Raw genomic sequence first — 7,500 nt, forward strand, 5'->3', positions numbered from 1 at the left:
CTTTCACATATGTACCTACCTACGAGTAACGTGTAAGGGAGAGAAACTGAGAACAATAGAAAGAGAGAGACGCAGAGAAACTGTTTGTGTGTGTGTGTGTGTCTGTGAGAGAAAGAGAGAGAGAGATAAGGTCGCAAAAAGCTTTGAAACCTCGAACGAGGTCGAATAATACGTACGTAGCTTACCTACACTTTTACTCGCGTTACCTCTTACTCTCTACTCGCTTAACGGCACGCGCAGAAAAATCTCAGCTTCGCGATGTCCGCCGGGATCCGACGCCGCACGTTACGTTTTTCCGCGCCGTTCGCGAACCTCTCGTCGTCTTCATCTTCTTCTTCTTCTTCTTCTTCTTCTTCTTCTTCTTCCTCTTTTTCTTATCATCATCATTATTATTATTATTATTATTATTATTATTATTATTATTATTATTATTATTATTATTATTATTATTATAATAATAATAATAATAATTATTATTATTATTATTATTATTATTATTATTATTATTTCTCCCTACGACCCTCGTCTTCTATCTCTTTTTATTCTTTTCGAATACGACGCTATCTTCTTCTTCTTGCCGTCGTCACGGCAAAAGAGAGAGAATGAAGATCTACGCTAAGCAGAACTCATACACGCGCGGAGATCTGTGAAAGGATTGTTATCATTAAAAAAAAAAAAAAAAAGGAACAAAAAAAAAAGTAACAAGAAAGCTTAAAGGATAATCGAACGAACTTATCTCGAAAATTCGTTACGAATGAAGCTTGACAAAAACTAAAGAAGGGACTATGAAAATCGTGTGAAAATTTTTCCCAAAGAGCTTCGATTCCACGAATGACAATCGTTGGTGAAAATGGCCTTGAAAGAGGGACGGAAGAACGCCGATTCGACGGTATCTTCTCCCGGAGGAACATCTTTCGGGCTCCTTTCGCTCGATTTCTGTGATCGTGGCCATTCCAAAGGTGCCGGACGGATATCGTGGAGGACCGCAAGCACGTTAGTGCGCACGGTATATGGTAATGGAGGGCCAATCATGCGGTAACTAGCCACCCTGGGGAAACGGTCAGGGCTGCCAAGCGGCGGTCAGTTCCCGTCAATGTGTCACTTACGTATCCGGAATACCGAGTTCTCTCTCTCTCTCTCTCTCTCTCTCTCTCTCTCTCTCCTTCTCTTGCTTGCTCTATTCTGACAGAACATTGCAACCTGAACGAGATGTGTTTCCCCTCAATCACTCGAATCCGTCAGTTTCCTGTCTAAAACGTTCTGTCCGCGGCTCGTAAAACATTCGCGAGAACATTTTTTCCGTCGAATTCTTAATCGAAAACTTATCGTCTTAATCATACCAATCGTTATTCCCAATATAAATCATAATACGATATAATCGATCATAATAAAAATAATATGAATATTAAGGAACTTCGACTAGCTGATCACGATAAGGTGAAAGTTAGAAAGAACGTTTTTGGGATTTCAACCGGGCCAATTTCAAGTTCGTTCGAGCATCGAGACGTTCGGCGAGGCGCGAAACTGCGTTACAAGTTCGCATTAAACTTGGGGAAGGATGAAGGAGAAAAAGTAGAAGGAAAAAAGGGAGAAGAATATAGGGAAAAAAGAGAGAGAGAGAGAGAGAGAGAGAGGAGGGACTAAACCGATCGTGAGGAGGGCTCGGGGATGAACGAAGAGCGTGCCGAGCAATTCTTGATACGGGAAGGTCGAAAGAGCGACTTGACGAAGGTTCGCACGGCGCCTACTACCACCAATAACCACCACCACCACCACCACCATCACCATCACCACCAGCAAGATCACCAGTAACCATAGCACCATCATCGACAATACTACCACTGGAGTATTACTATCAGGAACGTCGCACCAACACACATCCATCGTCTATCACCGAGTGATACCACCTTTGCCATCCACCGAACGAAGGGCTGCATAGAGAGTTGTTTGAGTGAGAGAGTGAGAGAGTGAGAGAGAGAGAGAGAGAGAGAGAAAAAAAAGAGATAGAAAGAGAAAGAGAGAGATAGAGCGAATGAGTGAGAGAAAGAGAGATATAGAGATACGGCGATAGAGCGAGAGGAAGGTAGGACGATAAATAACTACAGGATGAAAAAGGGGGCGCGGTGCCCTCCCGGGGCCCCTAAAGCTAGACTACAAACCCCTCACCACCCCTTCAACTGGTATCCAGCGCCGTATAAACCGCACACGCGGGCCCGACCCCGACAATTATACCCTCGCACGCGAAATGTTTTATTACCCATGATGTAGGAACTAGCTGTCGATGTATCAGTGTATCCGTTCTATATATTTCTGTTGTGCGTATATGTGTGTAAACGACTGCGCGTGTCCTGAACTTGGACACGTACGTCAACGACGATATCTCTTCGATATTGTGGCCCAGTTTTCTTTCCTCTTTATTTCATAAGATTCTTCATTCTCATCAATCTCATTTCTTGATCAATTTATAAATCAGATATTAATTTGTCGCTATTTCATAGTAAACGACGTACCTTCGAGACGAGACTAATAACCGTTTAAACGTACGACGGAATCCTTAATCGTGGTTTGCACGACCTTGAAGGATGTTCCAGATTGACAGTACACCAGGGGATTTTACACTACCGAAAGGTATAAGGTTGAAACGGCGACGCTGCTCTTTCGGACTAATTTTGTAATCCACTCTCGCGCTACCTGCTAACTGCTCACTAAATCGAGGATCCAATCTTCTCCTCTGCTTTCACTGTCCATCCTGGTGACGTGTTTCACGGGGAAACTTCGTGATTTGAAGATTCAACTATATAACTACCAACATATCTTTTATACGTTCTAATCGTAATCTAAAAATTTTGCTATTTAATATAATCATCCGATCGATAAATAATAAATATATACATTGTTACTTAATATTTAAGGGAAACATTATGGTTTTTGAAAACGTTGAATATTTATCTTTCTTCGAAACGTAAGTGTAAAAGCTTTTTCCTTTTATCGAAGGGAAAGATTATTTATTTCACGCGTGAGTTGATGTAGCGTCACGTTGAAATTCCGACGTACCCGTACGCTTCGCCTGCAAATTGACCGTTAATTAATTAAAAAGCAAGGTGGCTGACAGCGTAGCTATTTACCTCCCCTTCCTGCATTTCCCCCTTACCGAAACAAGTCAGCCCCTTAGTCTTCGGTTAATCGGATTAGATTAACTCAGTTAGCTCACGGCAGCTCGCCGTTATACCCCCATAGTTAGCGACTTGTTAAGGAAGCAAAATCATGTGCCTTGACGAACTGCAAAATACGCGTCATCCTGATGTTACCTAACAACGATCTATCTATTAAATTATTTCCTACTTAAATTTTTCTCATTCTCTTTTCTCGAACGATCGAAAGGAAATATTAAAAAGGGATTATATTTGAAGGATATAAAGGAAAAAAAAAAAAAAACAAGAAGAAAAATTTTCCCCTAAATGCAACTGCAAGCAATGATTGTTAACGTCGTTTGCTTATCGTTACGTATCGGCGGTATCGATTTTTAAATTGCGTAATAAATAAAATTAGCAGAGAGAAGGGTGACTATGGTGGTGGTGGTGATGGTGGTGGTGGTGGTGGTCGGTCGTAGGGTCGTCTTGTAACTTAATCAGCAGCAACTTCCCTCGACTTAATAAAGCTGTCTCAATTTTCGCCTCATTAACAAAATACCTCGGCTAGCTTTTTCATTCGATTTCTAACTTCGTACGCTACGTCAAGAATATATCTTTCAAAAAGAGATATCGTCTATTCGTTCAATGACCGATAAACCATTGCCCTTGAAATTCTTTTAGTATCTTCACCTCGTTGTAATACGCTTCTATTACTTCTTTTTTCTTTTTTTTTTTTTCCTTTTTTTCTTCTTTTTTTTTTTTTTTACCATGTCAGAAGTAAACACTAAATTCAGCGTAAAAGTGAATCAAAAACGTTTGAAATACTTCCCCTCGGGCAATACATTCTTCTCGTCCCCCTTTTTCCGCCGTTCATTTCCTCTCTCTCTCTCTCTCTCTCTCTCTCTCTCTCTCTCTGTCCCTCTCTCTCTCTCTCTCTTTTTCCCTCTTTCCACATACAACGTAGTACTACGTACTCCTCCGTCCTCGTTGTCCTCCTCTTGCTTCCAACTCCCTTTTCATTTTGAACGTGGTTCAGTAGCGTTTCATTATTTCGCGAAAAATTACGGCTCCGTCGCGTAATCGGCCCGCTACATCACGTTTCTCTCGTGAACGCGCGAAAAAATGCCATCGGTCGGTGAAATTTATTGCCTCTACCATTGGCCGATGGGCAAACGGTGATCGAAAAAAAATACGGCAAATCATTCGAACGTCGAATCATCCATATAGTGACAAACGAGAGATATACGTATATACAGGGAAAGAGAAAGGGAGTGCGTTACTACGATGATATAAATGCACGTTTATAGAGCGATAATTTTTTTTGTTTTGTTTTGGTTTCTTTTTTTTTTTTTGTTCCCCCCCCCCCCCCCCCCCATTACATTCATTACATTTCTCTGACTATTATTATTCGGAGAATTAAAAGAAAAAAGAACGAGAGAAAAAAAAAAAGAAAAAAAAGGAGAAAGAAGAAAAGAAAGAAATAAAAAATGCATAGATCGTCGCATAAACTTTTTGATTAATAGATATTTAAAAGGTAGGTTGATTGAAAAGAAATAGAAATTCTCAAAAGGAGAACTCGATTTGGCACGACAACCGGTTGATTAGTTACACGAGAACGAGTAACGCCCGTTCTACACTCTCTTCGATCTACACGACGACGACAACATGATGCGTAAGAGAGAGTGTATATATGTGAGATAGAAAGAGATAGATAAGAGAAAGAGAGAGAGAGAGAGAGAGAGAGAGAGAGATAGAGAGAAATACACATACGCATAACATCGAACCGCGTCCGTCAATGCTATGATGCATGCATCGAGCAAAGTGCTCACGCTAATTCTACGTCTAAACGTACCAACACGATATGCGGTCATGTTGCATTATGCGCAACGCGTACCATTTTACCCTATCTACACGAGGCTTCCAAGTTCAATCGCAAGGCATACCAATCAACGACAACGATCGCGTTCGACATTATCTCCAGTGTTACATTGCGATAATTAGGAATTTATTCCAATGGCTAAAGCCCAAATTATGTTATCTACGTTAATCTAATTGATATAATTGATAGCGTGCTATATTTTCTCATAATATTGAAAAACGTGAAATAATTTTTTAATTCTTCTTTTTTTAACGTAACAAATAATATTCCCAACCAACGTCATTTATGATGAATGATCGTAAATATTTTATATTAAGATCAATTGAAAAGAAAGAAAAAAAAAAAAGAAAGAAAAAGAAAAAAAAAAAAGAAGATTCGCGAATACGAATGTAGTATTTTCTTGTATTCGTTTTTTCTTTTTACTTTTTTTTTTTTTTTTTTTCTTTTTTCCTTTTTCGAGTTTCCAAAACCCGTCGAAGAAAGTAATTATGAAACCCTGTGCGCAACGAGAAGAAACGTTGGTTCGTCGGATCGGCCGAGCGTTTCATGAAGCGCAGTGAGTAGGAGTAGGAAGTAAAAGAAGAAGGAAAAGGTTGAGGAGGGAGCGAGGAGGGCTCGGAGTTGATAAAGAAATAAAGAATCGTGAAAGTTCGCGTCGAACCTCGTGCTCCCATGGGACCTTATGACTTAAAGTCTCCTTACTCCGTTAATTCCGAACATTAACAAAAGTCTCGCTAAAACTCGCAGCCAACTTTGTCAGGTCTCTCGGGTACCGGCTGGACTTGTTAATGAAAAAAATACAATAAAACTCTCTCTTTCTTCTCTTCTCTTCCATTTCCTTCTTCTCTTCCTCTTCCTCTTCCTCTTCTTCTTCTTCTTCTTCTTCATCTTCTTCTTTCTCTAGGAAAAAACTTTCTCTAGAAAAAAAAATTCTTCTGTAGGCCTCGTCTCTTGGCATCGACGAACATTAAGCCAAAAATATTTCTCTTCATTTCATTTCATTTTCGAATTTTATTTTTGTATTTTTGCTTTGTTTTGTTTTATTTTTTTTTTCTTCTTCTTCTTCTTCTTTTTTGCTATCTCCCCAAAACTCGAGACATCGAAACTTGAACATCTTCTTTCATTTTCACTAGGCACATTCTTTTCTTTTTTTTTTTTGTTCTCGCGAGAGATAAAGCGAGAAGAGCCGATATAAAGGTGATGGTGTAAACCGCTTTATACCTTCTCGCTCCATAGTTACCGCCGACCGAGACCCCTACGTTCTTATTTATTCATTTATTCCAACGAGATGAACTTTACGGAGATTTTAATAGCACTCTGACTTCCAACGAATCCGCGTTCCTCTAGCATCCCCTTTATCTCTTTCTCTCTCTCTCTCTCTCTTTTTTTTTCTTTTCTTTCCTGTCCTTCCTTTTTTTTTTTTTTTTTTTTTGAAATTTTCTGCCCCGTCAACGAGAATCGAAGCGTTCGTCTAATCACCGAAGACAAAATACCCTCTTCCATGAAATTGATTAGTGTAGGGTGCTAAGTCACAATGTTGTTTCTAATTATACGAGACGAGGAATTAGATCCGAATTAGATACGTTCGTTCAACGTCGTATCGTTTCAACGACGTAATACATTCTCGTTACGCGTCATTCCAATTCAAAATAAACTATTGTAAAGTTTATATAATATCTTAAGAAACTATGACCTTCCGTTTTATCAAGAAAATCTTACGAATTCGAAAGAACACGTTCTACACTCGTATAACTTGGATACTCTCGCGGCCGATTCGTAGAATTTTTCCCAATGGTCATTACTCACCGCCTCAACTACTTACCAATAATGGTTAACTGTAGTCAAGCGTTACGCTCCTTTCCACCTCCTTTTGGGCTTAACGTAGAACGAGAGAAAGTAGATGTAGAACTTGGGAAGCAAGGGGGGAGATGTTCGACGTATCGAAATATCGTATCGAGTTCCTATAATATCCTATATTAAAACTAAAGGTATAAGAGAGATAACGAGAGAAAAAGAAAACAAAGATAAATAAAAATAAATAAATAAATAAATAAATAAATAAATAAATAAGTAACCTATAGATATATTTCCTTGGAATTAATGAATGGACGATCTAATGGTTAAAAGGCAATAGGTAATTTTTTTTTTCTTTTCTTTTTGAATAAAAAAATCGATCTCATGGAGAGAGAGAGAGAAAAAAAAAGAATTCTTAACTAAAATCAAGTTCGACCGGATCGATAGACACTTGGCTCGTCGATCGAGTTTCGATCCTTCTCTTGGGATAAGTAAAAAGCCGTAGACTTTGAGAGAAGAGAAAAGACGAGAAGAGACGAGAAGAGACGAGATGAGACCAGATGAGAAGAGAAAAGAAAAGAAAAGAGATGATAAGAGAAGAAGAGAGGAGAAGCGAAGAAGAAACGAAGAGATAGAAGTGACCCAGGGGTGATGGCGCACATCTAGTTTTGATTCACCTCATGGCATCCAACCGGT

The sequence above is a fragment of the Vespa mandarinia genome, chromosome 5, assembly GCF_050613455.1.
Source record: "Vespa mandarinia isolate Hongniang chromosome 5, ASM5061345v1, whole genome shotgun sequence".
Taxonomy (NCBI): Eukaryota; Metazoa; Arthropoda; class Insecta; order Hymenoptera; family Vespidae; genus Vespa; species Vespa mandarinia.